The sequence below is a fragment of the Micromys minutus genome, assembly GCF_963924665.1.
Source record: "Micromys minutus genome assembly, chromosome: 1".
Lineage (NCBI taxonomy): Eukaryota > Metazoa > Chordata > Mammalia > Rodentia > Muridae > Micromys > Micromys minutus.
Window position 1 is genome coordinate 120,034,853 of NC_137969.1, and position 20,276 is coordinate 120,055,128.

Sequence of the window (20,276 nt, forward strand, 5' to 3'; positions counted from 1 at the left end):
CACACACAGCCATGCCCTGCTTTTTACATGGGCACATGGGCACGGAGGAACAAGCTTAACTCAAGATTCTTACACAGAAAATGCCTTTGAACGCTGAGCCATCAACCCAGAACCCTCTCTCTCATTACAAAGCCATAATTATTCAATCCTCAGATTTCCCAGTTACCTCACCTTATCTTAACCTTAGATCCTATTAAAAGCTGCAGCTTTAGCCACTATAGTCAAATTAAGCTTTCATCTTAATAGTTCACAGTGGGGATTAAATTTAACACAAGAAACTTTGGAATATGCATTCACAGAATAAATAAATCATCGCAAACCCAGGTTACTTTACTTTTTAAAATTTTACTTAACAAATTAGCATTAATTAAGTGCTAAATAATTACTAGCCATTGATATAGTCATTACCAGAGCCCAACATATATTGAGATCAATTATTTCTCTAATACACTGTTATTCTCTAACCCTTCCTTATCAGGTACCTTTGCCTTTTGAAAGCTATTGCCTGAACCCAATGTACCAGGGCCCAACATGAGATGCTATATTTGCCTGTGACCTGAACTTATCTAACCACAATTAAAGGCTTCAGGTACCTATTATCCTTAATTGACAGATTTTCCCCCCATATTATCCTGGAACCTCTATCTGAATTAAAATTGCAGCTCTTTTCTGATACTACTGAGCATCTAACAGCAAGAGAAAAACTCCAAAAGCAAATCAAAACATTTTTCCTGCATACTAACCCAAAGAAACATTTTCCAAAAGAGGAGGAAATTAACTCAAATATTGTCCTTTGTCCACCATTTTCTAATGATCCCTATGAAAACAAGATCCAGATTTTTCAATATTGTAATGAAGAATCATTCCATTTAGAATATAATTTTTACAGAATAACTTTAAAAGAACTTTTGTAATCCTGAGGATTGTAGACTACCTTATCTGCAATTATTGTTTTTGTTGAGAATGAAAAAGTTTACAAGCACTGGTTAATCTCAAGTTCCTCATCATTGTCAACATAGCCCGCAATCTTGTGAGATAGGTGCTATCCTCACCTTTGCACAGATGAGAGACAGACTTAAGGAATACCAAGCTAAATACCAAGGTAGAGAAGAAGTATCTGATGTCAGAGATCAATGTGGACTAAAGCATGGCTCTCAGCAGTAGAGTTAACCCAAAGATTTATTTTCCCCATTTCTTACTCATCCTCACTTCCACAGCACACTCCCTGAGTATACATGATCATGCCCATAGAGTGGTATAGATAGAAAACCATTTTTATTGGCTAATGTTTCCACTGTCAGAAGCATTTACCCACTAGCATGCCAACAGCTTCTACACTGAGTTTGTGCAAAAGCCCCAAGAAAACGTTGAGTCGTGGTTCAGCTCAATTCTATTTACCAAGCTCCCCGAGACTTTTTTAAAATTGCTTTACTGGAGTTACAATCATGAGGAAACAAGTTCTGCATTAGGACCTGCTGAGAGGGCAGCTGGAGAGTGTCCTGAGCAATTACAGATCAGCAGCAGTGTTTCCTGTTTCATCTTTAGAATCACAGGAGGTTCAAGTGTGGTAAAGGAAAATCAAAGCTCTCAGAAAGTAACAAGGAAGTCAATGAGCACTGTTCCAAGTTCTACTGTTTTGTCTCCTGTGTACCTATCACTCAGGTATCTGCATAAATTATTAGCAAAGCTCTACTCTGTACCAATATAATATAGAAGTGAGAGGGGCAGTATTAGTCACTATGTAAGAATGGAAGAGGCTGGGCTATATGTACATTTTATTCCATTCTATTATTAATTTTCCCTGGTCATTTCATCCATAACATCTCCCCTTTAGTTGGTAAATGACAGTAATGCTCTTTGGTGTATAAGACAGACATTAGCACTGCTAATCAATGCTCCAAGGCTCTTCTGTTTAGGTATATAGTGATTGTTCTTCTGTGTATCTTGAAGCTAGTTGGTCATGATGATGTCTTGTTCAATAGAATATGTGAAGGTATAAAGTGTGACAGTATTGAATTTCACTTTCCCTACTCTGTGACCTCACTTTCTTCTCCTTTGGTGATCATAGAAACATATGTCAATACAGAATTGTTATAAGAGCTCAGACTGTTAAGTTGTTTTAATTAAAACATATATGTTTCTGTCTAGAAGATGATCTGAAACCCCATCAGGATGAGCATGGACAAGAAGGAGACTCACTTTATGTGTAGCTACTGAGGTTTCTAGGTTATCCATTTATGATAGTGAAAGCAGCCTGCCATCTTGCTGCTTGCTGTAGCATTTGAATTTATGTTTGACCAAAGAAGGAACAGCAAACTTTCATTGCAATGGTTTAAACAAGGGACCTGTATGGCTTATATCCTAAAAGATCACAAAAAAGGCAATCATGGACTGATAGGAAGACTTGATAATGTATTCCAAGATCTAATCTCCTTCCATTATCTTATTCTGCCATCTATGATTGTAGCATTGATTCTCCTGGTATCGCTAGTGACTTTATCAGATGCTGCATTTATATACAAACAGGAAGACAAAACTCCTTGCTTTTGTAACAATGGGATGAGCACATAAAAGAGTTACATGGATGATAAACTGCTTTTTCTCACAGTTGCACAAGTGGAGAAGTCCACAGTGATGACACTGACAAATCAGCTGTCTGGTGAAGGCCTTCCTGGTCTGCAGATGGTTATCTGCTCATCATATCCCCACATGTCAAGTGCAATTATCCCTTTTAGATTTTTTTTCTCACAGAAGCATTATTGTGATTAATGAAAGCTCCACCCTCCTGAACTGATCACCTCGTAAAGATTCACTCTCTACCTGTATCATATCTGTGGGAAGAATTTCTACATATGACTTTGGAGGAATATGTAAACATTAAGTCTTTAAAAAGACCCTCCTTGAAGATTTTTTGCCATTATCTCTTTAGGAGAATCTGGGGAGACATTTCAGTTTTCTATTCTCTCCCTGAAGAGAATAAGATGAAAAAGAATGTTTAAGGGTAGCCAAAATGCTGCTTCTTTAATGATATAATTATAAAGAGAATTGAATCTTTTCAAGTAGTGCTTAAATGCAGATTACTTATAAAAAGCTAATAGCTCACAACAAACTTCAAATATCCTATTAATGAAATCAATTACACTATAAAGATAGTACCTTACACCAAAAATGTGTGCACTTTTGCTTGGCAAAAAAATGTATTCACTGTTCTAGTGTCAAGAATCATATCACAGGAAAAAAAGATTTAACCAAAAGGATTGATAAAAAAAATTATTGCCTCTCTACCAAGCCACTAATTGGATTTGTTAAAGTATGTGACTTGACTTCCTTGAACCTCCAAACATCATCTCATTTCTGTGTTAGTTTCAAAGATTGACATGGCCACTGAAGAATTTTGTTCACTTACCACACAAACAATTGCTGAGACCTGACTCTGGAAAGGCAACTTACTCTGTAGGATTTCTAGGTTTGTGAGAAGTGATGTGCTAAGTATCTTCCAGAAACTTACAACTTGGAAACAAAGTAACATGGTACTTATAAAGTATATTTGTGAATCTGAAGAAATATTCCACAGAGATTGTGCATAAAAAACAGAAAAATTTTGAAGAACATAGTATTAGAACTGCGAGTTTAATGATTGAGCAGAAGGTTCCCCAGCAAGAGTCTAATGAAGAGATGCTTTCAAGTAAAGAAAACAAACACCAGCATATTTTACACTCTCAATTATGTGACACTAAATTACATATGCCTAATGCAACTGCATTTCCTTTCACAATAAATTATACAAAATGTCGAGAAAGGAAAAGCAGAGCCTTTGATTGTAAGATACCTTCAAAGGTCTCTCCTATCAAACATGCAGTCAGGACTTGGAAAGCCAACACATTTCTGCTCTTTTATATGAACCCATAAAAGAAGGGGAAGGAGAAGACTTCTTTACAGGTGTAAAAGACGTTTCTGTACGAGCATGTCATGTAACTGTAAATGTTGATATTTTTAACATACCTCAGTTTATTATTATTATTTTATTGGATATTCTCTGTATTTATATTTCAAATTATAGTCCCTTCCCTCAGACCCACTCTCATTTGCCCTCCCCCTCCACTTGCTTCCACAAAGGTGCTCTTTCTCCCAGTCACCCTCTCCACCTCAGTGCCTTGGCATACTCCTACACTGGGAAAAACAGCCTTCACTGGACCAAAGACCTCTTCTCCCATTGATGCCAGACAATGATATCCTCTGCTACATATGCAACTGGAGCCATGAGTCTCTTCATGTGTACTCACTGGTTGGTGTTTTAAGGAAATGAAAATCAAAACAACCCTGAGAATCCACCTCACACCAGTCATAATAAATAAGATAAAAAACACAGATGACAGCAGATGCTTGTGAGGATGTAGAGAAAGAGGAACACTCCTCCATTGTTGGTGGGATTGCAACCTGGTACAAACACTGAAAATCAGTCTGGTGGTTCCTCAAAAAATTGGACACAGTACTACCTGAGGACCCAGATATACCACCCCTGGGCATATACCAAAAGATGCTCCAAAATATAACAGAGAGACATGCTCTGCCATGTTCATGGCAGTTTTATTTATAATAGCCAGAAGTTGAAAAGAACCCAGATGTCCTTCAGTAGAGGAATGGATACAGAAAATATGGTACATTTACACCATGGAGTACTACTCAGCTATTAGAAACAATGACTTTATGAAATTCCTAGAGAAATGGATGGAACTAGAAACTATCATCCTGAATGAGGTAACCCAGTCACAAGAAAGCACACAAGGTATGCACTCACTGATAAGTGGGTACTAGCCCCCCAAAGCTCTGAAAACACAAGAAACAATTCACTGACCGTATGAAGCCCAAAAAGAAGGAAGCCCAGAATATGGATGCCTCAGTCCTTCTTAGAAGGGAGAACAAAACACTTATGGGAGGAAATACAAAGACAAATAGAGAAACAGGTATTGGCTAAAAGATCATCCAAAGGCTGCCTCACCTGGGGATCCACCACATATGCAGTCATCAAGCCCAAGCACTATTGCTGATGGCAAGAAGTGCTTACTGGCAGAAACCAGATATAGATGCCTCTTCAGAGGCTCTGCCAGAGTCATAAAGATACAGTTGAGGATGCTTGCAACTAACCATCAAACTGAACACAGGGACCCCATTGAATGAGCTACAGAAAGGCTGAAGGAGCTAATAGGGTTTGCAACCTCATGGGAAGAACAACATTATCAGCCAACCAAACTCTCCAAGAGCTTCCAAGGACTAAAACACCAACTATTCTTTAGTTTTAAAAGATCCTAACCCAAATGAGCTCATAGATGAGACCATCCTTTTATTTACTGCTACTGACCTCTGGAATGTGGGAAAAGAGACAGCTACAAAAAAATAAGGCATCATATTTTTTAGTTATAGCAATTAAATCACAAATGATAAAGATGGATAATTTTTTCTGTCTACAGCAAATATGGAGACCTTAACCTGCAGTACACAAAAATCTGAAATAAGACAAACATTGCATCATTGTCATAAGGACTTGCCATGTTCTTTCAGCCTTGAAAAGTTATTATAGTTAAAACCACTTACAGATGGATGTACCATAAAAATTGATGGGTTAGTTGATTGAATTAGCTCATAAATGAGAAGAAAGGGTATGGAATCCATGATAAAATAGCAGTATGCCTTTTATTTAAACTATTTAATTAATATATGATGGTTACTCATAAACAAAGAAAACATAAGCAGTGCAATAATAGCACTATAGTGTTTTTGAGTATCATATCCAAGCCTGAGCCCACGTCTTCTGCCTCCAGCTAATGAGTGCTCACTATAGCCTGCAATCCTCTTCCAAGAACAAAAGGCTATATGGTGAGTCAGTGATTCTGTCACATGGATTCTCATTCATACAATTAATACTCTATTCTACTAATTTTTTATAGTGGGAATAACATTGTTTTTTCCATAGCTGAGAAAACAATAAGACACACAGAGGTGTAATGAAAACCATAAGGTACACACATGAGTATGTTTATTGATGTTACCTTACATACCAGAGAGGTTCAGGAAAGAATCATTTCACTCACTAGAAGATTCTTTTCTGCATGGAACACATTGCAGCTAGTTTACTCTTTGTTAAATATATGTGTGAGTAATGGTGTACCACAATACTATTGGAAGCATAAACATATTCTCTCTCTTTTTTTCATTGTAAATTAGGGTGAAAATATTTATTTGATATAACTACAAGAGCTTAGAAAGTCTTTGAGGAGAAAATTGGCTGTGGTCTTAAATTAAAGAGATCAGAACAGCAGACAGATCACAAGGGATCCCACACAAGGGATTCATCATCGGTTCATATATCAGACTACATCCTGTGTAGGAGGTGAGACACTAAGGGTAATTCAGCTACACATATTTCCTCTCAGCATCAGATGAAGAGCAGCCCTGAGAGTAAGCCTTCATGAGGCTTAGCACCTGCAGGAGAGCTGTCCTAAAATTTAAGAGCAGGAAACAGGCCCTGGACCTCCATCTCTCTCTTCCTAAGAAGTCTCTTTCCATTAAATGTCTATTAAAATTCTTTTTTCTGGTGGAAGCAAGTTCATCAGAACAAGAAAAATGAAGAATTAAATTAACAGCCTGTTAGGTAAGCCTCTCTTCTCTATTAATTTTAGGCTTTGTTCCTTCAACAATTATTTTTCAAGAGTCTAGATGTGGGGGACATTTTCTAGCACATGTTAACAAATCTCTCTCTCTCATACACACACACAAGCACACTCACACACACACAAAACCATAGTCTTTCTAAGATCTGTATTCTTGGGAATTTCATATTCTCATCATATTAGAGAAAAAGAAGCCAGAAGAAAAAAAGTGAACATCTTTACTAAAGTTTTTGAGACGCCAACTCAAATTGTTAAATAGAAGTCTTTAATTTTGAGCTGTCTTAAATAGTTCTCTCCTCCCTCCACAGCCCTGCTTCTCAACACAGCAGACACCAGTACCACAATAGTATTTTGAGAGGTGGAAAATATTCTTTGTGCCAACAGGACTGTAAACATTTCTAAAGATGCTCCTTGGATATCTTTTGATTTTGTTGGGGGAAAAGTTGGGGAGCAGAGGACTCCTCAGTCAATACTAGGCCAATCAAAATATAAATATAAAAATAATTTAGTCTCTAAATCTGACTCAAGATGCTTCAAAAAGAGAAGGATGTGCTCAGAGATCCCCATAAAATTATACCCCCTCCTCCATTGAAGCAAAGTGAACCCCTAACTGTTTAATATAAAACTAACATGATGGATTAAGTATCAAAAACTTTGGGTTCACCATCTGTCAGTGCTCCCTAACAGACCTTGGCTAGACATGGAGAGCTGGTCAACTGTCCAGACCCCAAAAGATCCATGTTCCTAATCTGAGCAGATGCCTCATTATGCATGGTAATTAAACATAATAAAGGAAGGAATTAGCCAAATGACTCAGTCATTTGTAACAAACAGAAAGGCCTTCTCCTGTTACACCTACAAACAGTATCTCAAGTTTGGGCACAGTCACTTAATAACCACATTGCCAATCATTCTTATCAATTGCCAATAATTCTTTAAGAAAATCAAAGGATGAGATCTATTATATGTCTTCAAAATAGCAAAAACATGGTAGTACAATATTTGCTGAGAGGTATCATTCAGATAGAAAAAATAAACAGTAAAATTTAACCAAATTAAAAAAAATGCTCACACCAAAAAAAAAACCATAAAGCAAGAAATAAATCAACATTTAAAAAGTAATTCCTTTTCAGAAACTCTGTATTCAATTCTCTGTATCCAGAATCAAAAATACACTTGAGACTCAGAGTGAAATGAACCTGTGAAATTCACCCTTGGCCACAGTGGGAAAGACAGTGGATCTAAGATAAAATCAAATCTTAGTACTCCATGTCTACATGCACAGAAAACAACTCACTGATGTCAGGGCTATGCCAAAAGGACCACAGCTATAATTCTGTGATTGATTTATTGATGGATCCAGCAAGGAGACAGAAAATTCAGATATACAAGCTATATATTATGGGACTATTCATGGATTTATGCAATTATTGTTTCCAAGATGTACTTACTTACATTGATTTCTCTTGAAATTTTATGTGTGTGCGTGTGTGTGAGTGTGTGCATGTGTGTGTGTGATTTCAGGAAGAAAATAGTTTCATTCTTTGCTTAATATTTGATTTTTGACCAAGATTGACCTTTTGACTTGGCTACAATATATTATACAGTGTAAATTACCAACCTAGAAAATTTGTTCCTAAATACTGATAAAAGTCAGAACACCCTAGATCCACAGACATTTCTTAAAACATTGATCAACAAAAAATAAAATAAAATAACATAATTAAATGGATATCATTTTATAAGAGTATAGACAAGTGATAATAACTAAAGGTTTGAAAAACCCTGAAAAAAAAAAAAAAACTCAGAATGGACCTGCCAAAGGTTTTGATTGACTTTTCTGAAGAGTTAAAGGCTTTCTAAAAAGCAAAGCTATAACTCGTAATGGTTCCATAACCTTTCCTCAAAGAGTGCTATCAATTGTATATCATGTATTCAAATATCCAAGCCTTTATAGTGCATTTTTTTGCATTCAAACCATCACATATAACCTATAAAGACAAGACAAGTACCAGAGTAAAGATTTTCAGGAAAGGCAGAAACCAGTTTTCACAGAGGAAGCTATTGAGGTAGATGGCAATATTCACTATGAGGTTCTGATCTTACTCTGGATGAGGCATTTACCTAAAACTGTTTATTTAGTTTCCAACAATAATCGTATAAGTAGATAGGATTATCAACCCTATAATAGACAGGCAGCCTTCAGCCTTGGGGTAGCAAACCTATTGCTTTAGTCAAAGTATTAGAAGGTTAAAGAGACATCTATTTTTATCCCAAGGATGCAACCCTGATTCATAGAAAAGGGAGAAAGAAAAAGATAAAAGATTAAGAGTCTTGTAAGAGTTCAAATTCCAAGACTAGTAGTCTGTGAAACTGCTAACCAGGAATCTTGGGCTGTAACTCTACAGTGTCCTATTACATTTGAGATCATTTTAAAAGTTTTATCAACTTGATTTCAAAATTTATAAAACTGGGTTACTGCTACTTTCTATTCTGGTTGATTATCTTTGCACCTTCAGGAACAAACAGGAACACTGCCACTAATCATGAACAGAGGCACTTGCTTTGCTTTCAGAGCATGGTTAGATCCCTATCAGCCCTGAAAATATTTTAAGTATTGCCATTTCTTGTAATACTTGAAATTTTTAATTGCTAGAAATCTTGAGCTCTCTAAAAATTGTTACTTGTCTTTAGACAGAAATAGGCTGATCTTCTTCCTTTAGCATCTATAACTACTACAGAATTTCTTTTCATGTGTGTATCATTGTCAAATACATGTTCCAACTTAACAAAAATCAGCTTTGTAGAGTGAAAAACAGCCTTCTACAAGCAAGGACGGGAATGTCAAAAAGAAGGTCTTTCTAATTGGCATCAAGCCAGCCAGTGTGTGGCTTGAATCTAGGTCTTCCCCAGAAATCAAAACAGCCCAAATGAACAAATGGCCTTGCTTCCAAGAACATCAATTTAACACAATTTGTCTCCACAACTTGATGCTTTTAGTTGAAAAAAAAAATCTGTTGAGGCACTTGGCCTTGGTGAGAAAATTAATGTAAAGATGTGGTAATCTTCACTGGTAATCTTCACTTTCTCGGGAAACCATCTTTTAATTAAACTGACACAGAGACACCTACATGGTGTCTCTAACAATCCTTTATCAGCTAGAAACTCTTAAATCCAAATCTGGACCATAAATCACAGGAGACATTGAAATCTTTCAATCTCTGGGTGCGACTACATGCCTTTCTTCTTCCTCTGCTCTGGTGGTCTAAAATTATCCCTTGCTGACGTATTGCTTTTTTTCTAAACTTATTTGCTCGAAGCATTGCAATATATGCTGTGGCTCAGGGGTAACATATCAACTTTGGGGAAGAAGCACATAGTAGACATGTCAATTTTTGCTCTAGTCTTGGAAACCATGGGTAAATCTGTGGAATGCTGATGTGGCCCACACTAATATACTATTAGACTTTTCTTTTTTATGAATTTCTATGTATAAAGAAATTTATAAATTTCAAAAGCAATTTACAAACAGATAATGTCAAAAATCTTTTTAAAAATCATAAAAATAAATTGAATGACAGTTGAAAATTAGGTGTGTTGTATAATGGATCAATAAGAATTATAAAAGCAAAATAAATCTCAGCATTTTGACAAGAAGTTAAAAACATCAGGAGATGGGGCACATAATTTGTCAGCCTAAAAATAATTGCTTAACAGTTCTAAAAGCTAACATCTAACAAACATTAATAAAATTGTTCTGTTTATTATAGGCCAATTTCTATGACATGTCTTTTAAGAGGGTGAAATTTACCTTTGAAAATCTGTTTACCATTACCTATATTCAAAACCATTTAAAACAATCTGTCAAGTATACTTTGTCCCAATGCCAAACTGTTTTGAGACTAATGAAGCCAAAATGTTCCACTTCATTACTTCAGTGGATTGGTTCTGGTTGCGTGTGGGATTGGGCTGTTATGGGAAAAAATGAGAAGGTCAATCTAGAATCAGTGAGTAAGACCACTGCGGTTCATTAGTGACATCTGCCTCAAATACTTTAGTTGGAGGCAAGAATAAAACAAAGGAAACACTTCTTCACCTTAACTTTCAAAAGCATCATGAAGACATAAAGACATGAGTAATGAGAATTCTTGTGCCCATATCTTAGCAATGCCTGGAAAATAATTGGTGGGTTAAAGAAAATACAAATGTTCAAAATTATTTGCTCAGGTTGCAATGTTCTTTTCAAGCTCACTCAAAAAGTGCTGGGCATGCATTTAGACATAGATGTCTATTGAAAATTACTTGAGACATAAAAATAGGTGTTCATCCCAAATGGACTAAGGAAAAGAAACCTACTTAAAAAATGTCATGTAAAACTTGAGTTTAGTAAAGTAAAATGCAAGCAAATTTCTTGACTAAAATAGAAAGTTTATCTCACAGGAAAATTAGGAAGTCCACATTTGAGAAAAAAATTAAACTCTATCCTCATTAAGATTGAATAAATGCAGCTTTAGATAACAAATTATATACCTGATGTACTAATCACCAGTCTCTGCATTTAAGAAAATTGCTTCAAACAAATATATGTATGCTTCAAACCTGTGTGGGTAGATATACATACAAGGGACATTACACGAACTGAACAGGATTTATTTACATGTTTAAAAATAACAACTATTGGGAAAAAGCCTTGGTTTTTAAGAAATCAAGGAAAATATATAAGAAAGTTTGGAGGGAGAGAAAGGAAGAAGAAGGTAATATAATAAAAAAGAAAAAGAAAATATTATACGTTTATTGGAAGTAAAGAGTTCTAAAAGGGGAAAGAAGATTGTATTTATAAAACCCAGCAACAGAGGATACCTCTCATACCTCTCAAATACTGTTTGAGTGCTGAAACCAAGAGGACACCTCTGATGCAGTATCTGGGTAGAGAGTTACCCTCCATCCATGGATAGACTGGGGGGCTTGATTCTGGTGATAGACATGCTAGGTATATAACAGACAAATGAGGCAAGAACACCTGAACTCTTTTTTGCCTGAAATATATAAATATATTAATAGTAAAAGGGAACAGATATAGGGTCAAATGAACTTCCTGTCATTGTTTGGCAAGTTTATAAGTAAATTCTGTTGAGCTGAATTGGAACATTAGAAATATTTTCATGGTCTCCAGATAGCCTCCACTGCCCCAGTTTCTCACTCTTTCTTAGACTTGCCTGTAGTCTCAGAATAGCTATAGAATGTGCTGGAAGTGCATTATCTTGAGTTGGAGACATGCCGCATGAAGCATTTGGAGCCTTATCCCTGTCCTTCTTAAAAACTATTACACCTTAAGTTAAAGAGCTACCCAGGACAGCCCGTACTTTGTTCCCCATCATTTGTGAAAGCAGGCTATTTATCATTTTACCCCATGATCATTTTGTCCCTTGCTCTATATCCCTGAAGCCAGAATTGTAGGCCCTTTCAGGCATTTTAAAAGGGGAGGCACATATAGTCAATACTCCAACATCCTCAGGCAACTATCTTAAGCAGTAGAAGAGCATCCTGAAAAGACTTGAGGCCTCTTGTTCAATCTGCATCTCTATGAGTAATCAGTATCAAGCAAATGGTTGCAGAGGTGTGTATCCACTAGTGTCCAACAACTGGTTAAGCTGCAGTCCTGGACGCAGTGAGTGTAAGTGTGAGGACCCTGCTTCTGGTAGTTGGCATAGAGATGAGCTTTGCTTCTTCACACAGTAGAAATCGGCCTTTAGCATACCTACCCCTTATGCTGTTCAGAAAAATAAAGACTTTTTTTGTCCAAACCACTTACTGCATGTAGCATCTTAGAGATTTTTGTGTGTATGTTGACTTGACTTTCTTTTTTAATATTATAGCATACAACATAAGATATAAAGTAATAAACCTAAAGTGTTTTCCTTTCTCAAATACACTCATGTCTGCGTCTTACACTGGGTTCTGGGTCTTATAATTACATAACCAGAATCTTTGCTTTTATCAACCATAAGGGGGCTTTTCAAAATCAATTACCTATTAGACTTATTAAATTTCATTTTTCACTCTTAATGTAATTTAATTTCATGTTAGAATTTTATTTTATGAAGTATTGTGGAATTCATGGTCTCTTGCAAAATCTCTGTTTTTAATTATCTATTATAAATAGGATGATGACCTTAAAAATTAGTAAACACAGCATGAAATGTTTTGGCTTAAAGAAGCAAAACTTATCTAAAATTTTCTGCTTAAAAGTTGCCATCTCTTAAATGCCTGTTTCTAGAAAAATTCTAAGTAATTCTACTTTTGTGCTGTCACAAACCCCTGAGCATCTGCAAGCAACATGTTTTGTCTTGTGTTGCAATTTCAATTTCTGTGAATGGTATCATTTGATTTGACCTGGCTATGGTCCAGCATTAATTTTACAGCCATCTCTACAACTGCCCCCTATGTCCTTGATATTAACAAGTGGAGATGTATGTGTTTGAGCATATATTTGTGGCTGTAAGCCATTTTTCATGTGTCAGCTTAATATATAACACAGTATCATCATCCACATATCCAAAAAGCTAACAAGACCCAAAGCTTGGAAACAGAGCTACAAGCAAGCTGTGCTAAAGTAGGTGTTTCATCTCAAGCCAACCAAAGCCCATCTCTCCATCTCCATTCATAACGATGCAGCCTCTTCTCATACTGCCTTTGCCCTGACCCATCTGACTCCTACTCCTTTAAGTCTAAAGTTCAATCTGTTGTTAGTTTCAAATAATCTCATCCACAGGCTCTATAGGGCACTTTACTTAGTGTTTTTTCTCATATACCCTTCACCACTACCCTAACTCCACTAACCTCACAGTTTCTCCTGATCTGTTATTAATAGGGAGAGACATTAATCCCAATCAAACCCAAAGTACAGAACCATTTAATAGGTTTGATCTTGAAGCAAACTACTTCCCACTCTAAAACCAATGATAGATAGCATGGGTTATCCGACAGGGATGTGGCTATTTATCATCCATTAGTAAGCCTCTATTGTAAGTGTTTACATGAAAAGTTTCAATAATGAGGAGAAGAAGCAATTCTTCTCAGCCTCTCTCTATATACTCTGCTGTGATTCTGAGCTACAAGGGGCTACTTACCAATTAGCAAAACAAATCGTGATCTGAAATATGTGAGTGATCCATAAACTGGGATGAATGCCCAGGAATGAAGCTTCTCTAACCCGTTATAACTAATGTTACCCCTATTACCTCTTTCTTTCAATTATTTAGGCTTCCCTGATGCACAAACATGATTCCTGCCAACAGTGATGAGAAGCTCACTCATTAATTATTTTCCTGTCATTGTTCTCTGGAGGCTGTGGGGGAGGGAATGCTCACTACCAAGAATAGACTGCTCCCTCCATCTCTGATAAATAGGAGAAAACTGTTATGAACATGTTAGCTTGTCATGGGCAGTTCCTGTGATTTTTGAGACGTAGTACTAATATTGGTGATGTACCACTATACCTCATAGGCTGAAGAATTAAATAAATGCTAAATCAAAACGTGTGTTTTAAATATAATTACCTAAACCAAAATTCTTAGTTATGTGAATTATTCAGAGTCACAAAGCACTTAATTATGTAGGCAATAAGTGGAAATCATTTTATGCAAAGACTGACAGTTGAGAATCATCTATATACATGAAAATAACTAACAGGCAAATAACACCATTCACATGTGAGTATACATATAGGAAAAATGTATTTCCTTACATGTGATTGCAAATGGTTTCCCTGTTGGATTTCAGCTCTTATAGATTTGTCTAAGACTGACACTGGGCACAAATTTAAAATGGTAATAATGTCATGAAACATCACTAAAGGCTATTCAGTTTCTTCTCTTAATTATATAAATGTGTTTGATGCTCAAAAATATTATCGATGGGGCCAGATTCCTTTCTGATCCATGCTGTAATGTGAATTGTGTCTATCTCCCTGACCTTTGTGAGAGTCTACTCATATTCCTATCCTACTTTGTTGCATGTATTCTGAACTATGGGATAAAGTGAGACTAGTACAGGTGGCCATGCTTTTAATTTCTGTTTTACTGTCCTAAGGCTTAGTGAAGAAGTGGTGTGTATGGGGAAGAAATTAGAGAAGCCCAGTTGGCCTTTGAGATCACAAGCTAATGTTTAGAGACAGTGGAGTTGTCTGAAGGGCATCTGACATCCAGAAGGAAAAAGCATTGCCTCTCCTAAATGTCAAATTTAATTCCATTTCTCTTCTCTCACATCAACCAAATGTGCTTTTGAGTTTTTTTTTCAATATAAAGATGATAGTGTTTGCCTGCATACAGACATCAAATTGGGCTGAAATGAAGAAGAGAACCAGGATTCTGAGTATTGATCACACCATTTAAAATACCATCCCAGATGTCCTGAAGCGTCTCTCTGAAGGTCCCAGAGAAGCATTCTGGAGTTCTAAGCATAGTGAGTGGACAATTCCATAAGCATTCACTTTTTCACTTCACTAATTGCTAACTCTAATCTCCACAAAATAATTCAAGAAAAAGTCAGCTCTTGTGATTTCCAGCATATCTATCTACGGATCAAAGGCATTCATCTTTCAGTCATTTTGTGCACGCAAAGTCAAAAATGGCTGCAGGGATGCAGCCCCTGGACCAGTATTACACAAGAAAGTTATGATGGAAATGTCAGAAAAATACTTAGTACAACCTCATCTGCGTGTTGGTTTCCTGCTGTGTTCCTACTTTGGTCCATCCTTCCTCTCATAGTCTGTTAGTACTTTTTTTCTGGCATCCAGTGTTCAGTATAAGAAAACCAAATGCTAATTGTTTCAATGAGTCTAAAGAGATGGCTCAGCAGTTAAGAATACATGCTGCTCTTGCCAAGGATCCAGGTTCTAACTCAGGCTTCCATGGAAGGCAGCTCACAAACAGGGCCTAGAAACTCACAGCCCTCTTCTGGACATTCACAGGCAATTGTAATCACACACACACACACACACACACACACACACACACACACACACACACACACACACCACATGCATAATTTCAAAATAAATCTTTAAAACCTAATTATTTTTTAATTTCCCTTTTACATTGCCTAAATGAATAATCACCCAATAGATCCACAGAGCTGTGTCTAATATGTGGCTCTGCACAAAATAAAAATGCTGTAGGCTACTGTATTAGTCAGGGTTCTCTAGAGAAACAGAACTGACAGAATGAATATATACTGAAGAGGATTTTTTAAATTGGCTTACAAGATAGTGCCCCAGTAGTTCAGCAAAGGCCATCCGACCTCAAAGTGGTCAAGAACCCTGTAGTTACTCAGTCCACAGGGTTTGCACTCAGAATGTCTCTGAAGGCCTGGTGGATTTCTCAAGTGCCACCAGTCTTTATTCTACATCATAAATACAAGGAAGCCAGTTCTAATATCAAAGAAGGAATCAGAAAAAGCAGGAAGAGTGAAAGCCAGGTGAGTCAAATAGTGAAGATTTTTCTTGTCTGTGTCCGTTTATCTAGGTTACTATCAAAGGAGGCTGCCAACATTTACGGTGTGTCTTTCTACATCAGTTAAGACAATCAAAACAATTCCCCCAAAGACATAACCACAGACCAACCCAATGCAAATTATGTTCCATTAATACTTTCTTCTTAAGTATTTTAGGTTCTGTAAAATCAACAGTTAAAGCTAAGCATCACAGATATACAGATTAGCCAGTTCTCTGAGCCTATTTCTTCATCTTTAAAACAGTCAGCATTATTGTGAGGCACAAATAGGGAAGATCTTACTAAACTAGAAAGTTCCTTACAAATGCAATTCTTTTCAACATTACAAGGTTTTAATTTATTCCAACAATTATGTCAATGTTCCACATGACAAGATACACAGTCAATGGCCATGGTTCTGTCCTGCAACTTTATGACTTGGATATTCAAATGTTGTCCTTTAATGTAACCCTATATAGAAAATTTTTATCAACATAAGTAAAAAAAAATTGACAAATTTGACACGAGGACCAAAAAAATGTTAATAAAGCAAATCACTTCCATGTGTAACTCAATTGACATCTCAACTGATCAGTATGAAAAGATAATCTGCTTGCAGAATGGAAGTAGAGATTAAGGAGAAAATAGACTCAAGTGTAAAATGTGTCTAGAAAGTTTATCTGCCATCACAGCCTATCTAAACTTCAAGTAAAATTCTTAGCCCTCCAGGTTTTACCTGCCCATCAATATACCATACCACATTGGACATACTTATCTCTGTGTCTTATCTGATTGACTGTGGAACAGAGTGAGAAATTATGTTCTACTTCCTTCTGTCCTATCTGGCTGAGCTCAGAGTATCTAGCCCTGGGCTGTCACCAGCAATGAGTTCACTCATTTGTCAAGATCAGAGCACATTCACTGGATAGAGTTTCTATGAGGAGTTTCTGTTGGCATCATCTTCAAGTTTACAATTTTTTGATTAAAAAATACTTTAGAATAGGAGCATATCAACAAAATCCAAAGATGGCACATCTTTCAGAGAGAAAAACATGTGCGAGGTGAAACATCAGAAGATACAGACTGAATTCAGAGAGTAAGACAGTATTTGAAACGAGAAGGGTAAGAATCATGAAGACAAAGACAAGTACTCCAAAAATGACTTTCATGATATATTTGGGGAAATGTCTGTTTTTCAATGACATCTTTTTATTCTCACAAAAATGTTCAAATCCCTACATAAAGTAAATCCCTAGGAAAAAGACAAGGAACAAACACTTTCTATATTTAGTTTTTTTATCCAGGTCTCTACACAAACCCACCAATCTAAAAGTATACCATACTCTTCCTGCTATGTTGCCTTGTTCAGCCAGGAATGGCTTTCTCCATCCTTTGAAACCTACTCCAGTGCTTCTCACAAAGTCACTTTGTGATCTTGGAAACCAACCTCCAAGGATGTTTGACTAATTTCTTATGACCATGTAGTTGACAATTAATGTGTCAAGGAATTCATTGGGTAGTATCCCATAAATGGAAGTAAAGTGTGCTCTGATGACATACCCAATACCAAAGAATAAATTGTTTTATGCTTTCTGTTATAGTTTGCATCTTAAATGTACCCCCAAAAGCATACACTGAGACTTAGTCACTAAGCAGTTCTACTAATGAGGATAAAGAAAATTTTAGAGGTTAAAGCTCCTAAAGAAAAATCAAATCATCAGGGGACTATTTATTTAAGAGGATAATAGGATATTTCTCTCTAGCTTTCTAAATACTATGAGGTGAACAACTATACATCCACACACTCCTGCATCATCAAAGCTTAGAAGAACGTCTGCCAACCAATGTTCTAATGAAAATTTCAAAACTACCATCCACAAACTATCATTTCCTTTTGTAGCTTTAACTTAAGAAAATGTTAGAATAACACAAAGTTTAGTTATACTCTCTCCTCTTTTGCCTAGGGTGCCTGTGTTACAGATTTGTCCCAAGGGAGAGTTGAGTTGCAAAGCCAGTGCCTATAATGTTACAAACAATGAAAGTAGGGAAGAAATCACTGAGCTGAACACAAACTGATAAAGATTATGGTGTATTCCCAATCTGCTAGTGAATCTAAATGTAAAATTAATGCTTATTACTAATCAATGAATTGCTGAAAGTCTTCACACAGACAGAATTTTTTCTAAGACACATCATTCATTAGGCACAACCATGAGAGGGAGACATAGGTCAGTGCTAATATTGGAACACATATTTCTTTCTTTTTGTGGCCTGAGGGAATCTGCTTCGGAAACTCCAAAGACACCCATTAGAGACATTATCTACATTTAGGATTCCTATTTATTAGACTTTTTCAATTTGATCTTGAGAGACATCTATTTAAAGCAATGAATAATTAAAATTAATATTCGAAAGCATATTCTTCAATCATGTTGGAGGACTGCCTCAATTTTTTACTCTAATGTTTCCTTATAATTTACAGCATGTAGATATTCTGAACAGTAGAAATTGGAATCCAATAGTACATTAAGTTTCCATTAATTACTAAACTTCCTAATTGGAGATAATTGGTAATGGATTTTTCTGATTCCTGTGTGTGTGTGTGTGTGTGTGTGTGTGTGTGTTTGTGCTCGCATGTGATTTTTAGTTGTAGTAGGGAAAGTACCTATAAATATTACCAATGAGTCAGAAACTGCAAAACACAACTGAGGAGCCAAAAACTTGCTATCATTACCATTTTCTTTTTTTTTTTTTTTTTTTTTTTTTTACTTTTAGTTTATTTATTTATTTTTTTAAACATTTTTTGCTTAAAATTATACATTTTTGTCAGTACTGTTTTTTCAGACATTAAAATAAATTTTACATAAAACCATGTGAATATATTTTTTAGTCAGTACTTGATTTTTTTCAAGGGCTTGACAGTATGCATTGAAAACCTACTAGTTGCAATAAGCGTAAAGTACATGCAAAACAAAATGCAACATGGAAATAGTCAAAGTCTTCTTGTTTTGTGAATATATGTATATTTTTTGTTTTCTTTATTTCTTGGACTTCATACAGTCTGTGAGTTGTTTCTGGGGGAGTGCAAGCCTCTGGGGTTAGCATCCCACTATCAGTGACTGCATATTATGTCTGTTCTTTTGTGACTGGGTTATCTCACTCAGGATGATCTTCTCTAGATGCAGCCATTTTCTTAAGAATTTGGTTAAGTCATTGTTTCTGGTGGCTGAGTAGTATTCCATTGTGTATATGTACCACAATTTTTGTATCCATTCGTCTTCTGAAGGACATCTGGGTTCCTTCCAGCTTCTGGCTATTATAAATAGAGCCGCTATGAACATTGTGGTGCATATATCTTTGTTGTGTATTAAAGTGTCTCTGGGGTATATGCCCAGAAGTGGAATAGCTGGGTCTTCAGGTAGTACTATGTCCAATTTTCTGAGGTATCGCCAGACAGATTTCCAGAGTGGTTGTATTAGCTTGCAACCCCACCAACAACCATTTTCAAAATGAGTCCAAACTATGGTTCCTGGTTTTCATTCTGACTTGATCATTGGACCAAAACCTACTCAAACTCACTCACAAATTTCACTTGAATTTTTCCAGAAAAATTATATTAAACATGTGATTTTGGTCTCATATTCTGTTTTATAATTTGATGTCTATAGACAAGCCTTACATAGAAATATTTAAGCTACAACCCTTGACCTTGATGAAGGGTCTTTTTTCCCTTATATTATCAACCTTACAATAGCATTTTATTGAAGAAGGGGGTGATTGGAGTGTATGGGTAGGTGACAAAAAGACCTAGTTTTTTGGAAATGGCATCTGTGTAACTATGACATACTGGATTAAAAGTTGTATAATAGCTAATTATCCAGAAACATAACCCACAAGAGACCTTGTGCTGTATCTGGCATTAGTCCCTCTGAACCCTGGCTGTACTTTTGAAGCGATGCCTGCTGGCTCTAGAAACCACATGTATCTGAGACTGTCCTCATAGCAATGGGTTATTCTTGACATCTGCTATGTTCTATTACTGCCTTCCAATTCTACAACTTATATGTGACTATGTGATTGACAGTAGTTACAGCACATATTTATGTCATAAGTGGAA